Source organism: Rhipicephalus microplus, chromosome 7 (genome assembly GCF_043290135.1).
Source record: "Rhipicephalus microplus isolate Deutch F79 chromosome 7, USDA_Rmic, whole genome shotgun sequence".
Lineage (NCBI taxonomy): Eukaryota > Metazoa > Arthropoda > Arachnida > Ixodida > Ixodidae > Rhipicephalus > Rhipicephalus microplus.
This window is the reverse complement of record NC_134706.1, coordinates 21,043,934-21,064,188: the sequence shown is the minus strand read 5'-3', so window position 1 is coordinate 21,064,188 and position 20,255 is coordinate 21,043,934.

The following is a 20,255-nucleotide window of genomic DNA, read 5'->3' as shown; positions in this document are numbered from 1 at the left end:
TGTGTTTCTCTGGCACTCACATGCACTAGGATAGTGTAGCTAGATCAGGGTTCCCTAGCCTACATGTAAGTGAGGGGTACATGTCAGGGTCGATTTGATAGAGTACGTGTGGGTTGGGATCCGATAACGTTTTGTAAGCGGCGCCAGGCTACATTTGTGGCTTCACTGAGTTGAGGAAGTGGTGGGAGATATATTCTCCGCGCAAGCCAGAATTGTCGGTCCACTTTAGTTCAGTGACCACTCGTGATGTGGCGCCACATGTAGGGACAGATGCTGGTGTGGCTAAGGAAGGAGTAAATGCCATTTTTTCGCATATCCTGGCGAATGCATGTCACTGTGGTTGGTCCAAGTAATGTTGGTTCAGTAAGGAGAATATCTTGAAATAGGTCATGTTAATACAACATAGTATGAGAATATAGGAAATGGTTTTTGCAGATTAAATATACTGCCCACAAGGCCACAAGGGCTAACATGCCAAATTATTGCAAGTGGGATGGTGTTTCTCTTCACGAACGGGGCATAGATTAAACATTGTTGAGCTCCACTTTTTAAAGGTCTGTGCACTGCGCCTCAGGAGAAAACCGTTTGAGAAAATGCAAGCGGCAGCCGGAGGAGGAATAAACTTTATTATGAGAAACCAGCAGGTTTAGGTGGTCGGGCCTAGGCCTCCCATGAGGGGACGTCAAAGGCTTGCCTCGACGCTGCCTCACGGACGTGCTGGGTCGCCCCGGTTCGGTCGTCAAGAGTGGGGCTCCGCAGAGCCTCATGAAGTTCCGACGAAAGGGTCGTGACGTTACCGTGTCTGTACTGTGCCGGGCACTCCCACTGACCCGGCCACGCTTCCACACAAGCGGCATCAGGTTTCACTTATATATTTATGATTAGGCACACGGTTGTCTTCATGAGTAAAGTATGTATTAACTACGTACGCCGTTCAGCTGCACTCATGAGGCGCGCTTACCAGCGGATGATTCGGAGACCGCGTCATCGCCTCCCTGTCTAGGGGTCTTCTCGGCAGGCACTGGGACGTCACCGCACGTAGTGTAGTTCACCTATGCTCATAGCCAGTATGCTCATAGCCGGTGTACAATAGCTTATCAACTGGCAAGGCACTTAAGCATTGCTACAAGCTTACCGAAGAGTGGCGCATACGATGGGTATAGCAAAAATCACTGTCAGCGAAGGGCTTGCTGCATGAGGCCGATTAAATCGTCGGTCTGAGCTTTACTATCCGCTTGAGCTTCTGGTCCTTGAAGTAGCTTCGAAAGCTAGCAGGCCTTTCACGGGTGAAGGAAGTACCCTGAGGCACAAAGCAGTACTTCACCATTGCGAGGACCTCACCACGGAAACAAACGGCCACCGTTCTAGGAAACAAACGGCTGTGCTTCAAATTCAAGAATGAACGGCAGAAACAGAAATCTACGGGTGTTGAACAGCGCCGATAGCCACCATACGCAAGATAACCAACCAAGTTGTTTCTTTGTTGAATTTTACCTCGGTGCTGGTTTAAGCACAGCGCTGGGCCTACATAGCAAGTGAAAGCGCGTGATTTTCCGATATGATGTCATAGAGGCGCCGTTCGCAAAACCGTCATTGGTTGCACACCAGGAGAATACCTACTGTGTGCACACAACCCTTGACTTGCACCAGAGCATACAAAGCTTAAAGCTGGTCGCAGTGCTGACGTTCGTCTTCATCAAGGAACTCATGCATCACCTATTATGATAGATAAGAGAATAGCATATGCACTGCCTAGCCCGAGGTCGTGGGTTTATTTTCATATACCACGGCGGGAACAATTTCATGAGGGCAAAACGCAGAAGAATGGCTGGTGATGAAGTATTTCACGCTTTCCTTCAGTATACGGTCCGCTTGTGGCATCAAGACGTAATTTTGCGGTAAACTTATCGAATTGCACATGAGTATTGTACACCCTTGCGAAGATTATCTACTTTACCAAAAAGTGCAAAGATGTCATGGTGAAAGACGTATAGGCTTTTAAAGCCACGTTGAGAAGCGCCACTACTCTTATCGTAACTGGGATTGCCCATGGTGCTCCTTTTACCGCCCAACGCTGACATTGCTTCCACGCACGCGCTAAACGGTCCAATTTCAGTTGTGGTGCGTCGCAATAGAAGTATTGCTGACCAACAATGCTTTGTACCGAATAATAAGCACATGCGTGCACGTGTTCTGACGACCACTGCTGCGAATTCGGCGAGTAACCGCCTTCACCGGCGGCCTGTTTCCCAACTGACTCAGGCTAATCACGCCAGCGTCAAGCCCAAACTTGAGCTCGGTTTCCCTATGGTCAAATGGTTGAATCATTTATTCCGCAACTAATGCATGCGTAGGTTTATACGTTTATTTCATGGGGATTGGTATTATTTATAGATGCAAGGCTCAAGCCAAAGAATTCAACTGCGCTACTTTTGCAACGCTAGGCTAGCATTTCTAATGGGTAATGTATACTTCAAACTTGTGCACTTCTTATGCGCCAAATTCTTGGCAATATTGCCCCACCGCGGTGGTCTAGTGGCTAAGGTACTCAGCTGCTAACCCGCAGGTCACGGGATCAAATTCCGGCGGCGACGGCTGCATTTTCGATGGAGGCGGAAACGTTGTAGGCCCGTGTGCTCAGATTCGGGTCCACGTTAAAGAGCCCCAGGTGGTCGAAATTTCCGAAGCTCTCCACTGCGGTGTCTTTCATAATCATATGGTCGTTTTAGAACGTTAAACCCCACATATCAATCAATCAATCTTGTCAATATTAAGAATGCATATCACGTGTCTGGTGTGTAGGCACGTCGGCGTTATTTCAGTTGGACTCGTGGTCATGATAATCGGTTTAAATATCCGCCTTCTGTCGGAGACGATAAGGTGCTGACTACAACTTTATTAGGTCACCTTTCGCGAAGCTGCAGCTGTGGCCTGAATCCTTCCTCGGACGTCGTTTTCTAGAGTAGCGAAGAGCCCTGTCTTCAATAATTGCCTGCGATCCATCCCATGGCGTCATGAATGCCAGGATACAGAATGGCTTGGAAGAAAAGCGTTTCGAAGAACTCGACCGACGAATTGCAGGTTTGAATATTCCTTGCAGCACGGAAAGTGGCGCTGGCGAACACCGTCACAGCGTTTCAACATCAATCTGTCACGTCTTCGGTCACCTGTCCCGTTGGAATAACGTCTTGTGGCATGTCGGCCTGCAGCTATCAGAACTCCAATGTCCGTGAAAGCTTTCTCTGGTTCGAGTCTTCTACAGGGACTAGAGTGGCCGCAGGCAGCGAGCGTGAATCCACAAAGCGCGGATTCTGTTTCACGTACTTCTGGTGAAGCACAGATGCGTCGAGAGTCTACATTTCAACGACGCCCTTATCGAAGGTAGTGGGTTCGCCGAGTGCCGGGAGTTCGTCATCTCGACGCTTGATAAAAACGCGAGCGTACGAATGCTGACTGTCGGCAGTCTGTTGTGCGACTACCTGTGAGTAGAAACATGTGAGTAGATACGGGTTCGTCAGTGAGTTACCAGCGTTGCAGATGTTTATTTAGTCGATAAATGTCCAATGCGTTTTTCCGGGTGACTGTGCAGCCCATGGCGCCGGGACAAACGTATAAAACGTGGGCGTTGTCAGAGGAGCTAACAATAGAGATCAAAAGAAAGTCGCGCATGGTCAAGATGTACATGTTCTTTCAAACTTAGGAGAAATGTCAGGACATATGGCATCACGATGAAGTAGTGTGTAAACGCAGGTGTAGACGCCCTGCGTCATTAGCATTGAACCACGTCATCTGCTATGGTTGCGTGTGCTGGCCGCGTTCGCGCGAAGTGGGTTTCTTTCTGCGGCAAGGCACGAAGACCGATCACGTTTTGAGCACATCTTCGTGCCTATTTCTGGGCACTGCTCTTGAAGTTAGCACACGCACTGAACAAATGCACGTTGACAATCTCAGTACCCTGGGCTTTAGAAAAAATAAACGAAGCTTACAGCCTGAAAAATGCAGTACGCCACTTTTTGCAGTGAAGGCGGTGAGGTTCGCCATAGAAGAAGCTGTTTCATTAGTAGCAATGAAAACCACCCACTGTTCCTGTCAATAGTGCACTTACAGAAAATACTTCCAGTGACCACCACAACAGGAGCGAGGTGGGTCAACACTACATTATCGAGCTCCTGTACATGTGCGAGCTTCCGCCGCCGCCTCACAGCAGCGCTTGCCGCATCGCAGTGGCACGCGCTGCTTAAGTGAGATATAGCCGACGCTTGTAACTTTTGGATGTGCACGAAGAGGGCATATGTTTAGCCATCGGCGACATTTGGTCGAGAACACTTGTACCTAAAGACCAACTCCGGTGATTTTGTGAGGTCGATAGATCCCAGTGGCATTCACTGGGTATGTTCATTTGCACGTTTGTGTCATTCATGCCAAATTGAAGACTTGAAAGTTTCGCAGATTCATTTCAAACGACTTCTATAGCGTGCATCCAAACCATCATCTCGCTTGCCCAAATAATGACAACATTTTTAGTGTGACGTTTTTTTTTGCAACCGACGGAAGTGACTACACTGGTGTGCCAGTGTAGTCACTGCCAGTGTAGTCACTGGAAGTGACTACACTGCTTGTCTGTTATGGATTGTGGGTGTTTGGTGGGCACTGCCTGCGCGTGTGATTTCCTTTTACGTGTGGGTGAGCATGAGAACGGTGGCAAGTGGTGTTGTGTTGTGTGCCGCACATGACTCGCCATATATTCACCATAACATCGTAAACGTTTTGTCCAAACACCGCAGGCACAAACTTAGACTGCCTGGACAAGTAGTGCCCTCTGGATGCGTTATCCGCATACCATGCAAGCAAATACGAAAATCTCTTCTGCTTCATTGGAAAGGAGTGACGAAGCTCTCTGTCATTTAAATGCTTCCAAATCGTAGCTGTCATTGACAGCTCCAAGGAGCTTGCGCATGGGACACGATCAGTCAAAGACATCATGCGGCAATCTTGGCGAGAGGACCTATGTTCCGAGCGCCTGCTGTTCACGGCTTTCGCGATTTTCGTACTCCGCGCTGGCAGGACTGGCACAGCTTGCAGAATTTGTGGTTCTGGCAAAGTACTACACCATACGTCTATACCGCAAAGCCGAAACCACACTTGGTTGGGTTTCGGTATAGCGGTTTTCGGTCATTGAAAATTATTTTCAAATTTGACCAGCATTTCAACTATCGGGTACGTGACAAGGGCGTCTCACGAACATAAAACCACGATCACTCTAGCATGGTTGAAAATTGCAAAAGTTGGCCTTTTATTTAAAAACCTTAAGAAAAAGAGCTGTCCTGATTGAGTCCACTTTCCTCGCAGAACCATTGTTTACAACACAATTTCATGTCAGGGCCAATGACTCATTCAGCGTGGTATGCATGCTTGCAAAGTCCGTGACCCTTATCCGCCTCGTATAGGCGTGTTCTTCCAGGTGCATGCGTTCTTCGTCTACGCTGTAGCTTATAACCGTCGCTTACGGCAATATAGTGCTGGGGTTCGTAAATGATGGAACGAGCATAGGTTTACCGGCCTGACGTAGAGCAGTGCTGCAGCTATGCGGAATGCGATACCAAAAAAGCGGCTGACTGGAATAACTATAGCGTAAGCGCGCGAGAAATGGGGACTCGTTTGGTGTTTCTCTCATGCCGGAGTGCGGATAGTGATGGCGTCCTCGGATAGCAGTGAGTAGAGATTGTCTTGGTCGCGTTGTTCACAGGCGCAATTTTGTTCAAACAACCATGAAGCACTTGTACTCGAAGCCTGTACTTCACACACTCGAAAATTGTTGCGGGAGATAGTCATGAAAGATTAGGTCAGCAATTTTTTCCGCGATAACTTCTAGATTTGTTTAGAGGTTCCTTTAATAACATTTAGTGCATGAAATTGTACGGAACACCATGGCTGCTTGATTAGATTGATGGCAGTGTACAGTGTCTCGAAAAGCGTCAGGTGTTCTTCCTAGTGAATTTATACTTCATATGCTATACTTTTTCACTGACAAGCTTGTTTAGTCACTAATCACCCCCTTTCTCCACAAAGGAGCATTCGAGAAAAACTCTTTGTAGCCATATCCACGATGAACCAACTGCGAGAGATGATCATCCTCGGCCATGGCGCAGTACCACAGAGTCTGATAGACGCCACATGTACACTCCTCGAGGACATGACGCGTCTCTCCACTCTCGATGCCCGGCATCGTTTTAGACGAGGAAGAGGCGACGCTGCTGACGGGCGAGCTGCACTACAACAATACCGTTGAAGATCCTTCCCTACACGTCAGCATCTTGCGATCGTACATGCAGAATAGAGTGACCATATTCTGTCTCTTTCTAGCCTGTAACATGAGGCTGACCTAACTCAGCGTGCAAGGCATCAATACAGATCCCGAAAGAACGTTCGTGGACATCAAGCATATCGCGAGACCACTCGTCCTTCGAAGTGAGCTCAGGCAGCTTCGACTCACGGGCTTCCTTCTAAGCGCTGAGTGTGCAGCTCTACTGACCGAACTGGCTTCTCGGAAAGAAGGGTGCCTTGGAAGTCTCGACATCAGTGGCTCTCTTTGGTGGATAGCGAATTTTTTTTGAGAACGCCGGCAAGATGCTGAAGCTACTTGCCGCGAGCAGCCGGATCATCCAGAGGCCACGAAATCGAGATGTTTTTGGCTTCAAGCATTCGGCTACACTGCGGGTGGTTAACTGTCTTTCTTCGCCCTCAGCATGGCGGGGCTCACGCTTGACGATCTGAAGGCTCTGTTGAAGGTTGCCGTCAACGTCGAATCACTGCAGCTCTCGCTGAGGGATGTGTTGGGGGACAATCTGATGCAGCGTTGCCAATCCATTAGAGAAAACGTTATGAGCGGTCGAGTGCATCTTAAAGACTGCTACGCAGTTGAAACTCTTCAACATTATCTCAGCTTCTGGAGTGTCCGGAAGCAGTGCGCAAGAAGGGTGAATTGTTAAGGCGCATTTTTTTAAGAATTCCAGAAGGACCTCTTTATTGTGCTGTACCATATCAGCCACTTTAGCAATTGTTGGTGTGGACCAAGTTTCGCCAGGCCAGTAAATATGTACAAATTTCCTAGTATTTCTGTGTGAAGTTATAGAACATCGACAATCCACGCAGAAACGACTGCCCATCACTGTCTCGTAACGTTGAGTAGCGTATGTGATGACTACACTCTCCTTTGGTTTTATAAATTAATGAGTTCAATGTCCTTCCACGCACAATTACAAATAATAATGAGTTGACTGGTTTTCATTCGGCCCCACTATCTTACCTAAGTGAGCAGTTTTGCCGTACTGGCCGATTTGTTGGATTTCAAGTTTGCATTTATTATATGTATACATTTTGGTAGATCATATTCTGACATATATTCATAAATTGCTTATTTTACTCTACTCAACCTTGCATTTCTGAACTATGTTTTCTTTTTTACGTTTTGTTTGCATTATGTTTGCTTGCTACTGCATTTTTTCCCTTTTTTACATGCATGTTTTTTCATTTAGTTTTCAATTGTTGTACTCTGTATTGTATTCCTCCCACCTTTATGTAATGCCCGCTCTTGGACCCTTGGGGTCAAATAAATGAACTGGAATATAATGTTATATATTTTTTATTTGCCAGTGTTTAAACTAGAACATTCTAAATCGTAAACTTGCGTGCGGGCGCATAAGCAAAATGACGTTCTATCTCTGGCATAGAAGCTGATCAACGTGTTTTCGCGATAATTCAGAGATAAAACGAAGTGTTTTGGCACGCAACGATAAAAAATTCAGGAACAATCCAGCGCTTGCCCAGAACTACAGCGGCTTAGCAGTATTCAAATAGTAATATCTGATGATGTCAAGGCATGCCGACAGATGCGATTGATTTCCGCTTCCGTTTCGCGACATGATACGCCCGCAATCTAAGCCCTATGAAATGGTGTGGTGTGGTTTCGTCCGCTATATTTCTTCACAGCAGTGTGCAAGGGTTTTTGAAGTAAGCGGCTAATTACTTCCCAGCAGGATGTGATGCGGCGCAAAACACGCATCGGGACAAAATCCCTGGACCTAGACGAACTTGACAGGCGTGCCCCGGTACGAAGCCTAAGCAAGCTTTGCAGCGCAACAGGTGCTGGTGGTGAAGGCGGCTTCAGCACAACGTCGTCCATCTGTCGCTCTTTTGATAAACGGTCTCCCTGGAATTACGCCCTATAGTACATCGGCTGGCAGTTTCGAGAACTCCACGGTTCTGGAAGACTTTCCCTGGTGCGGCTCATATACAAGGGTAGTGGCGACTGCACACAGCAAGCGCGCAGCCGTGATTCGAGGATTCTTTCACGTACTCCTGGGGCAGCACAGCTGCTTCGACAGCCTACACTTGGACGTCGCCCTCATCGGCTGGTGCCGGGATTCAGTCAAGTAGCCTTTTAGGGATAAAACGAGCCTGCAAACATTGACCATCAGTAGCCTCTATGAGTACAAGTGAGTACGTTTGCAAACGCTGCTTCTATGTTTTTTTTTCAACACCTTGGGACTGACACAGTCCGAAGCTATTTCGGCGCAGAAGGTGCAAGATTAGAATTCTAGATGACAGAGTTGAGCTACAAGGTGCGAATGGAATTGAAGCATGATTGAATATTGTGGAAAGTAGAGTACAAGGGGAAAAAATATGACGATAACCAGACTGGGAAGTGCTTCGAGCATATGACGTGAGAAAAGCGGGTGATAGGGGTGTGTGAGTGTTTCGTCGCTGGTTCTGACCAATAAAGAATGCGCATACCTCGAAATAAGTTTGCGCATGTAACTGTTGGGTTGAATGTGGCATCCACAAACATTAATGATTAATAATGGAGGCGAATTTAGACGAAAAACTTTTCACCGTGTTCCGCATTTGCGGTTTGTAGGTTTTTTCTACGAGCAAAACTTCACATACAACCACGCCATGTGCCAATTACCTTACCGTTCTGACCTGTACTTTTTGCGCACATAAGTTTCGCCCCGCCGCGGTGGTCTAGTGGCTAAGTTACTCTGCTGCTGACCCGCAGGTCGCGGGTTCGATTCCCGGCTGCGGCGGCTGCATTTCCGATGGAGGCGGAAATGTTGTAGGCCCGTGTACTCAGATTTGGGTGCACGTTAAAGAACCCCAGGTGGTCAAAATTTCCGGAGCCCTCCACTACGGCGTCTCTCATAATCAAATGGTGGTTTTGGGACGTTAAACCCCACAAATCAATCAAGTTAAGTTTCAAGATTCCATTTATAATTGTACTCAGGGCCAATCGCAAGAGCTTCGAAGGAGTCTTTTTGGGGAGAATGGCTAGCTTTGGCAATTGGTGATCGATATAAGAGGGCGTGTAGTATCATTTTCGTATCACGCGAAAATTAAAGCAATCATGATTTAGGGAGGGGGGGTTGAGGAATCCCTTCGATCTCCCTCGAGCTACAGCTGTGGTTGTAGTACAGCTACTATACCTAGCGTCCTTCAAAGCATCTGTGCAGGACAGTGGTTTTAGCCTCTCAATTTTTAAAAGAAAGAAAAAAAAACGGACGAATCAAGTATGCCTCTCGTCAGTATTTCGTGTGGAGCCGGTTAGTCCGAAACGTTGTGGTGATACATTGTGACAAAATTGAGATCGACATGTACGTGGAATGTTGAGGACGTAAAACGAAGCACGTCGGCCTTGTTGCACCCATATTACACAGGCAGGCAAGCCTAACCGGGGTTAACGTAACCATTGTCCGCTTATACTAACCACAATTATAGGAAACCATGCTGTGCAAGCATGACTTCGCCGTTAACCGAGGAAATGGTGGCGTTCATAAAAGTTCGGTGCATGTCGGCGCTAGTTCTGGATCAGCGGCACGTGGCAGCGGCACACGGCGAGAGATAGAAGCATGGGAGAATGAACAATACCTGCAATGCCGATGAAGAAGCCGCCTACAGAGATGTCATGCGAGCTACCCAGCGAGACGGCTGTATGGCCCTAAACTGTATATTCCGTAATAGACCACGTGCTGCATGACGTCACCCGGAAAAGAATGAAGTCATTTGGCACTACTGTTTCAAGTAGCGCTGCCTCACAATGCATGGTTTTCAGTACAAGAAATGAAGTTACGAATTGAGAGGACGGGCGTATGACGGCCGCCGTAGCAGAGTTTATGAATCGACACACACCCAAAAGAATTTAAGTTTGCGCCCCATTAGTGGGGAGTTTTTTTGTGCATATTCCCGCATATTTTCTTTAAGGAACCGAAGCTCAAGTTTGCGGAGCGACGACAATGCCGCGCCTGGCCCTGGCGGCGAGCTTTGGAAAACTTGAGGAGAGGCGTGGGAGGGTGCAGGCGAGTCAGTTATGGGAGTGCCTGCGCGACACGCGCAGAAGGCGTCCTGGAGTTGGTGCGGAGAATTTCGGCGCCGTCTCGTCAGCTTGGCGCGCTAAAAAGAGAAGCTTGCTGTGCGAAGTCAACTTTACGCCATGGAAGAAGCGGCCCCACGGAAGCGTCGGTGAGGTCCGAGTATTGTGCGGTGGGCTGCCACAAAAACACAGACAGCACCAAGGGACGCTCCGCACTTGTGAAGCTTTATCAGTTTCCCAGCAAGTCACAGCCGCGTTCGCGAAAGGTAGTGCAAGCATTACACGAGAGTCGAAAAAGAACGAGGCGAGCACTTCGATTTGACTCACTGTAGTCAAAAGGGCCCTGCTACACTTTTTGAGCATGGTCAGAAAACGCTGTCGATCGGTAATAGAGGCTACCGACAATACGCGATTCAAATAATATAGCGCGGCACGTGGCTTCGAATTGATAATAAATCGTCGATCGAAGTCAGCTGAAAATTGCTTTCTCTTCTCTCGGCAAATCACGGAATATGCCCCAAAATCACACGTAAGAAGCCCATCTATCAGCCATTGGCTGATCTGAACATGGCGCGCTCGCTCGTTACAGAGATCGCCGCGGGAAGCCGCTACTTGTCCACGCGTGCGTGCGCGAGCACACTGGAAAACCCGTGCATTCGAATAAAAAAAAAGTGCTCAAGGTCACGAGGCTTGCGTGACGTTTTCTGGGGCTCTGCAATCTATCCCTGCATAGCTTCCAGTGCTTTCGTCGGCACGAAAGAAGAGGGAATGCAAATGCAGCATGCGACAAATATTTGTAACTCCACTAGCACTGGACGAATTCTTTAAAAATTTGCGGCATTGCATTCATGAGGCAATAAGCTCCTCCAGTGAATTCACTCTACTTCAAAAAGTGTTTCAGGGCCCCTTTAAAGCTCAGCTTGCTGTTTCGTGGTGAAGCCAGCGGTTCATGCTCCCGCGGTACGGAGGACATGACTAACACTCCGCGAAGAAGTTAATGCCATGGCTGTGTAACTTTAGCTTTTATTTACTTTTTAGCACGCGGCTAATTTCTGCACATGACAGTACATGGCTGCTACTGCTAGATACCACATCAAAACAACTATATGGTTTTCATAAACGTTAACGCAGCACATTGACAGAGTAGGCGGCTTCGTGCCGGCAGATTGAGACCTACCTCGAGGCATACGCCGTATACGGTACTGTCACGGACCTGAGAAATGCATTTGCAGTGACTTGGCGTTCTCGTCTTCCGTCGTCTGCTCCGCATCGTAAGCTTCACTAACGAGCTTTGCTCATTTTGTTAGATTCGCTTCTTGGAAGTGCTTGTCCAGCTCGGAGATCTTTATGAAAAGCGCACTGCCGGCGGTAAACGGCGAGGCGACTCAAATGCACTGCGTGCTCGGCACGAGCACGTAAGCGAGCGTCAGCGCGTTGGCGGGAAGGGAAAACGCGCGATATACATCCTCAATTTCTACTTTACTACCAGGGATGGCGTTGCCTGTCCATAGTCGCAGCGCCACTATGCGTTGCTTTGGCGTCTCATATCTGATAGTTACCGCGGTCTGATAAAAAAAATATGGACCTTCTTCCTGGAGGAAACCATAAGGGAACGCGAAGCAGCAGCGGAGCGTGCGCCACTGACCCGTCTAAAACGGGCGTCGACGTGGCTGGTGGAAGAACAGTTCGAAGCAAAACTCGATGTATCCTTTACTCGGGTAAACGTTCGTTTGAAATGCAACGACACAATAGGCGGGTTGGGTTTCGTGTAAGTTTCATCACATGTAAACGGCCGAAAGGGTGTTTCCACTCGACGTGGGGTCGAGCATTGCGGGCGGTGGAGAGGGTGAAGCGAGAGAGAAGTGTGTTGCGAGCGGGCGGAGGAGCAACATCACATAGGTGTGGTTGGATGAGCCGGAAGCTGCTGTGGGTGATGGAGAGAGTGACGTCAATGCACAGCTGCGACTTGACGTACTTGGCATCGTTCCAACTGCAGTGGATGGAACGCGCTGCGGCGCGTTGGCACGAAGACACGGACGGAAAACGGTATACAAGCTAGTCGAAGAGCTGCTTCGTATCTAAAATGCCCTCAATGCTTCTCTGGGCATACTTACTTGTTAGCGTCGCATATATGCCTTATCACATGACGTCGTCGCTCGGTCAAAGGTGGATTAATCAGAGATGCACTGTAAAGCACGTTAGGGGCGGAAAGCTCTGAGGGGAGATGAGAATGGCCTGCTTCTTACGAGACGTTTTAGACGAATGCATGAAGTACTGTATAAACGCTTTTAACAGCATGCCTGCTTTAGCCGGCCGTAATCTCTCCCATGCAAAGAATGACAACAAAATGTCACACCATCTCTTACTAAATAAAACCGCGTGGAGATGCAAAACATCACTGATTCTCAGATTTGTTTCCATTGGTTCACGTTGTATGCCTCCGTGTATCTTTCATTTGCGGAAGGGGGGGTTATGTATGTGTTGTGTACTCTATATATTACCCCCCTCCCATATGTGGGTATTACTGTGTGTGCCGCAAAGTGAACACCCCTGCGCTGCTAGGAGAGCGCAGCGGAGCGAGCGCGCGTAGCATTTATACGGGCGCACACACAACTGCAGTGAAGAGATAAGCGGGAGAGGAGAAACGAGACGGAGACACTGAGCTTCATGGATTTACCAAGTCCCGGATCACTCGCGGACGGCTCGGCTCACAAGTGGTGACGTCACATGCACGTGATCTAAAAGTCCCGAGCTAGCCCGAGCGGCCCCGGGCCATCTTTGCGCTTGATGATGACTGCATCCACCGTGGCGTCTGCTATGCCTGGCTATGCCGTCTGCTACCTCCATAGCTGTGACACAGGCCACAACGCCGACCCAATTCAAACCTAAACAGAAGTTAGGTAGTTAATTATACCTTTTTCTGTCGTGATGCAACTTACTGTAAGGGAACTACTCGAGCGCAGCGCATCGTAGACCGGCGCGGTCGTTCCACCGCTGTTTCTCTTAGCGAGTATAACGCGTGATTGCCCGACCTTCGGGAATACGCACATGCTCGACGTGGCTCAGAACACCGATGACAAGAACTAAGTGCGCTAACAATGCGAAATCCAGAAACATGCGAGAAGCGGACAGAAAAGCAAAGACAGAGCAAGAGCGCATCGAAAATTTCCCGTGTCTAACTTAAGATGGCCACACAACATGCGCACCGCGTCGTCGTCTGCCAGCTGCCCGAAAGAAATTGTTCGGGTGGTCCCGGGCCACCCGCAGGCCGTCAGGCGTGCGAAATACGAACATGCGCCCGAGTGATCCCGCAGCAGTGGGCGGAGCTTCCAGTTGGTCCTCAAGAAAAACGAATGCAGCGCCGGCGTCCGGGGCCGTCCGGAGCCGTCCGGGACGTGTAAATCGATGACGCTCAGTGCTGTGGCACCTCCTCCACCAAACCACCCCGCGTGAGCAAAGATAGAGGAGGAGTTTGGGCAAGTGCAGTGGGGGAGCGGATGGCCACTGAGGGACGGGCACAACCACGTGCCATGATTCTAAGTCACGATGCACTGCCTAGCAACTGCTTGTACAGGTGGGTGCATTCTTCGCTGGCGTACCTTCCTGGACACTACGTCCAATCACTCGTGTGCTAGAAGTGACCTTACTACCCACGGCGCACGTGCTCTTTCGCACTGTGTAATGGGCGGTTCACGCTAGCGGCAAGCCTGCCATAACGACGCAGTGCCGTAGATAAGGGGATGGCACCGCCCGAAGGAGAGCTGTTCCAATTGCACGACAAGCTCCTCCGGCGAACTTGGCTGCCTTTCCGGATACAGTTGCCGACCGCCTCAAATCTATTAAGCGGCCGCCGTGATCTTTGTGGCTCGTAAGCTAAGAACCAATGCTTTCATTCGCTTTAGACTCATCTCCTATAGCTTCGACAACACAGTACTCGAATCGATTCGGCAGCGTTTTTGAAAGCCATACTCGAATAATTGATGTAGGCTTAAGCAAGCCTTTCGAAATCTCAGGGGGCATACATTACACGTTTGTCAGTTATGGCTAAGGCTGGATTGCTCACGCCACTTGTCCAAAAGCCTGCTTTGGGAGACGTCATATTGAATTACTGTGCACTTTTTCAACTACTGGACAGACTAAAATACTCTACTCACTGCTGGAACGTAGGCTGAGAACAACACGTAAAATATAGCGCGAAAACCACGGAGCAAGAAGCAAGCAGCTCGATGTAGGAAAAAGCAGACGATGCGGCTCAGCCATGTCGCTCCTCCGTCGCCGATTGGCTACGTGACTGTCCGGCAAACGGTGCCGAAATGGTTCTCAGACCCATGTTTTGATTGACTGATTGATATATGTGGTTCAACGTCCCAAAACCACCTTATGATTATGAGAGATGCCATAGTGGAGGGCTCCAGAAATTTCGACTTCCTGAGGTTCTTTAACGTGCACCCAAATCTGAGCACAAGGGCCTACAACATTTCCGCTTCCATCGGAAATGCAGCCGCCGCCGCCCCCGGGATTTGTTCTCGCGACCTGCGGGTCAGCAGCCGAGTACCTTACCCACTAGACCACCGCGGCGAGGCCAGACCCATTTTTGAACGGCAAAGAACGGCAGACGTGTGCGAACGAAACAGCCGCGCACGGCTGCCTGAGAATGACTGAAGTCAAAGGGTGAGGCATGATGCCTGCCGTTAGCGTGAACCGGCCCTAAAGCAGGCGTAGTGTGGCTTCGTGTGGTGCGATAGCAGTCGTTGGTTGAGCGGAGAATATGCACTTTGCCTATTAGTAAGGTGATTACCGGGAATCGCGGCACACTGCCAAACGAGACGGCAGCACTCGACTTCTTTAATCCATGCGCCTAGGAACTGATCCTAGTACCAACAAGGAACCGATCAGTTCCACTGTGCCTTTAGTCTTGCACCGCTGTAGTGCTAGCTGCACCCGGCTTTCTTTTCATTTATTTAAAGAAACGGTTATTACTTGTCTTTATCCAACCATATTGTTGCGGGAAGACGACAAAATACATGTCGTCTTCCCTGGTGCCGCTAATCTCTGCCGTTTATTACGCAAAGTAACGACGCCGCTTTCGGGACTGTCGCTTCACACCGCAAGCGCACAGCAAGCGCACAACATTGGCACTATCAAATTGATTGGGGCAACAACAGCCAAGATGATGCAAAAAGACGAGAATCCGTCCCCCTCTAATTTGTACTCTACTCCGGCGGCACATAACATGCGCTTCGGTGGAGAAAACGCCAACTCTGTGCATCCAAACAAAACCGTAGTGAAAAGAGCCACTTTACACTTGCGTCGGTAGAGCCTGGTGTGCGATATGGCTTGAGACGGACAACGTGAATGTTGATGGTGAGGTGATGAGTCGACGATGACGAAGACAACGGGTCGATTTCATACATCGCGTTGGTCACTAGGCGGCATACACTATATGATCCAGTGTACGGGAACAGGAGCTTGTCAGAAGGCCCTTATGGGGCGCTACCAAAGAAGTACAAGAGATCCAGAAGACAGTGGGCGTTTCCGTGACAGCTAGAGTAACAAAATCGCTGGCCCGTTTTCGAGTTGGTTAGTCGAATGCGTACTGCCCCGCCGCGGTGGTCTAGTGGCTAAGGTACTCGGCTGCTGACCCGCAGGTCGCGGGTTCGATTCCCGGCTGCGGCGGCTGCATTTCCGATGGAGGCGGAAATGTTGTAGGCCCGTGTACTCAGATTTGGGTGCACGTTAAAGAACCCCAGGTGGTTGAAATTTCCGGAGCCCTCCACTACGGCGTCTCTCATAATCAAATGGTGGTTTTGGGACGTTAAACCCCACAAATCAATCAATCAATCAATCAATCAAATCAGTCGAATGCGTACTAGTTGACGAGCATGGTCAGCGTTTGCTTCGTGAGCGTACTGAGTAGGTGGGTGTGTCGAAGAAATCATCATCGTTTCCATAAGCGACGTTGCATTTCGGCCGAATAAGAAAAAGACAGGTGAATAACCAGCCGTATCGCGCTGGGACGTGTTAAAGCAAACGTGACGAAAGGGAAGGAGGTATTCGAATTGTGGTTGTCGGCTGACAGGTACATTGTCAGCATGTCGGTAATGGTTCAGTTGATGCACCCCATCAAGCCATTCATCTGTGGATGGTAGCTGTCAACTTACGCTTTGTTGAGAAAGCCATCAGAATGCCAGTAATGACCCTCGAAAGAAACTGTCTGCCATGGTCGGTTAAGAGCTGTCGCGGTGCACTGAGCTGAAGAATAACGTTGTGGATTGATAATTCTGCTGCGTCGGTCGCGCATATGGAAGTGTGCGAGTAATTGCATACCGCATTTCGTTCGTGGCAACGGAAATCCAACGATTCCCCGAACTTGACATCGGACCAAGCATGTCGATGATGATACGGTGAAACGGTTCATACGGAAGGTCGATGATTGAATATTGCCAGAGGGTGGAAGTGTTGACTTCTTGCGGCGTAGACAAAAGTCGCAAGAGCTCACGATTAACATACTGACATATGCATTCCCTGCAAGTAGAACCAGTGGCCTGCTCTATCGTAGGGGCGAGGAATGCCAAGGCTCGACTGTTCTGGCCTAACTTCGCAATAATGGGACATTGTTAAGTTGGGCCAGAACCGTCGAACGAAGGTGTGCTGGAATGAAAAGCAATAGGCCAGGGCTGTCAGGTAGAGAGCTGCGATGAAGCAAAGTGTCATCGCGTAACACGAAGAAACCAAGAGGTGAATCGGGAGCTAGTGAGCTGATGTGGTCGATGATACTGAGAAGAGTGTAGTCGCCGCGTTGTTCAGCAGGAGTATTGAAGAGGTCTGCTAGAGCGAGCACAAATGAAATGGTATTATTTGCCGAAAGTTCAGGCAGATCTATGGAATAGCGGGACATGCATTCGTTGTCCTGATGCCAGCGGCCTAACTTGTAGACGGCAGTAAACGTGTACTCTTTAAGTCATAATGCCCAACAACCAAGGTGACAAGCGGGATCTTTCGGAGAAGGCAGTCGGAGGGTGTGGTGATCACTAACAACAATGAAAGGTCTGCCATACAAATATAAATGAAATTTCCTGACAGCCCAGACAAGAGCTTTCGGTAAGTTTGTGTTTAAAATTTAGGCGAATTTGTACATGAACATTGCGGTAATAAGAGCGCGTAAGCAGACAGGAAACAATAGGCAGGGTTACAAAGACGAGCAGTCTAACATGGACGGCTTACATACAAATGTGGCTGGGTGCATTCGGCACAGCAGGTCTTAGATCGACGGAACTGTCATTCGACATGATTGACTGCACAAGAAGACGCCCGCAGTGAAGTTTTCTGATGTGCTCCAGATATACCCAGCACCTCCACGAAAGAAGTATTCACAATGCCTATACAAAGTGAACCAGGCAACAACAGCCAAGATGGCGCAAACAGTGAATAAACCGTCCTCTTGGTACTCTGGATTAGCGGCACATAATATTGTTACAGCAATGAACAGTGACTCGCCGGTAGAAAAGAACGAACTTGCTGTATGTAGTTACAAGTTATACACTGCCATGTGAATAATTCACTTGGATTAATTCCCTTGGATTAGGTTTTGTGCAACGACGTCGACTCTGGTGACATTTTGGGCACTCCGTCACCCCGTTGCCATAATAAAGGCATAGCTCTCGCGTCAGGTGTGGCTCGCTTCAACAGTGGATCAGCTGTCCTCGCTGCTACGAACACCACACCAGATACAATTTTACTGCTGCAGGGCACAACTGTCACCTGTGTTGCCAATCTGGAGCCTGTATACGTCGGGCCTCTTAACCCTGCCTCCTCTAAAGGCCATCCTGCTAATCATGCTGCTTCCTCGGCCTTTACAGCAGCCATCAACAAGGACTTGACATACTCGCAGAAGCAGCAGCTGCTTGATTTGTTCGAAGAGCATGCAAACTCTTTTGATGTTTATTCATCCACCCTGGGCCAGACTACTGCTACAGAACATCGTATTAAGACCGACAGAATATCCATTCTGCACCGCCGTCCGTACCGCGTCTCGATATCGGAACAAAAATGATTGAGGAAAACGTAGATGATGTGTTGCAACGGGAGATAATCCGACCCTCAACAATTCCTTGGACGTGTTTCATCATTCTGGTGCGTAAAAAAGATGGTTCAGTACAATTTCGCGCCGATTACCAAGCACTCAATAAGATCACTAAGAAGGACGTGTACCCCATGCCGCGCATTGACGACGCCCTCAATTCCAAACAAGGTGCTGAATTATTCTCGAGCCTCGACTTGCGTTCCCGCTATTGGCAAATCTCCATGCACGAAGGTGATAAAGAAAAAACTGCGTTTGCAAGCCCGGACGGCCTATACGAATTCAGTATCATGCCGTTCGGTCTATGCATTGCGCACGCAACTTTTGGACGCATGATTGACACCGTGCTGCGTGGCCTGGAATCGACGACTTGCCCATGTTACCTCAATGACATTGTTGTCTTTTCATTGACGTTTCCTCAACATCTGCAACGCTTGGACGAGGTCCTGACTTCCCTTGCGGGCACTGTTCTTCAAATTAAAATCAAGAAGTGTCATTTCGCCAGCAGATGTAACAAGGTTCTCGGTCATGTCTTGAGCAAGGACGGAATTGGTCCAGAGCCTGATAAAACTGCTGTGGTGCTTCGCTTCCCTCGCCATGAAAAACCGAAAGACTTGCGAAGTTTCCTTGGCTTCGCCTCATACTTTCGGCGATTCATACAAAGCTTTGCCTCCATAGCCACACCACTCTATGAGCTACTTGCTTCCGGTATGCACTTTAAGTGGTCTTAGGAATGTAAATCGGCTTTCGACCCGTTGTAAAGTGCCCTCATGACCGACTCTGTACTTTCTCATTTTCACGACGATGCACCGACCTTCCTGCACACAGACGCTAGCGGCCGTGGTTTCGGAGCCGTGCTCCTGACATGCGACAACTCTTGGTGAGAGCGAGTTGTTGCATACGCCAGCCGCGTCCTCTCCGCAGCCGAGAGGAACTACATGATCCCCGAGCAGGAGTGCCACGCCATTGTTTGATCAGTGCAGAAATTTTGTTTCTATCTGCACGGCCGCCATTTCATCATTGTGACCGACCACCACGCTTTATGTTGGCTTTCGACATTCAAGAACTTGTCGGGACGCCTTGGCCGCTGGATTCTACGCCTATAATAGTATAGTTTTGACATCGTGTTCAAGTGTGGCAGCAAGCATAGTGATGCCGACGCTTTTCCTCACTGCCCACTACCAGCGGCTCAACTCGGCGTTTCCGCAATCGCTTTGCACAACACACGCTCGGAGCTCACGTCTACGGCGGTTCTCTCGCTCGCCTCTATGGACCAGCTGCCTTCGGACGACCCCCACGATTTTCCTTTTCGACAGCTGGCTGGCTGATACTGTAGGCGTAATATAGGCTACCTCACTGGCAGTTCCCGTCCACCTAATGCGACGCTCCGTCGCCAACTATCGCAATTTAAGCTGGACAACTCGGCGCTGTACCGCAAAATTTACCATCGAATTCGCCTAGACATGAATAAGGAATGACAGAAACTAATAAGCAAGAAGCCAATCAATGAGATAGATCTGAGAGGGAAAGTACAGGAATTGAGAGTCTCGCTTCATAACAGGTACTCGGCTCTTAGTGAGGAAACCAACTTCAGCGTAGATACAATGAATGATAATCTGACGAGTATCGTCACGGAGTGTGCAGTGGAAGTTGGAGGCAGGATAGTTAGACAAGACACTGGCAAGCTTTCTCAAGAAAAGAAGAATCTCATTAGGAAGCATCAAATAATGAAAGTCTCAAGTACAGCAGACAAAATAGAACTGGCAGAGCTTTCAAAGTTGATTATTAGGCGTAAGGTATGCGATGTGA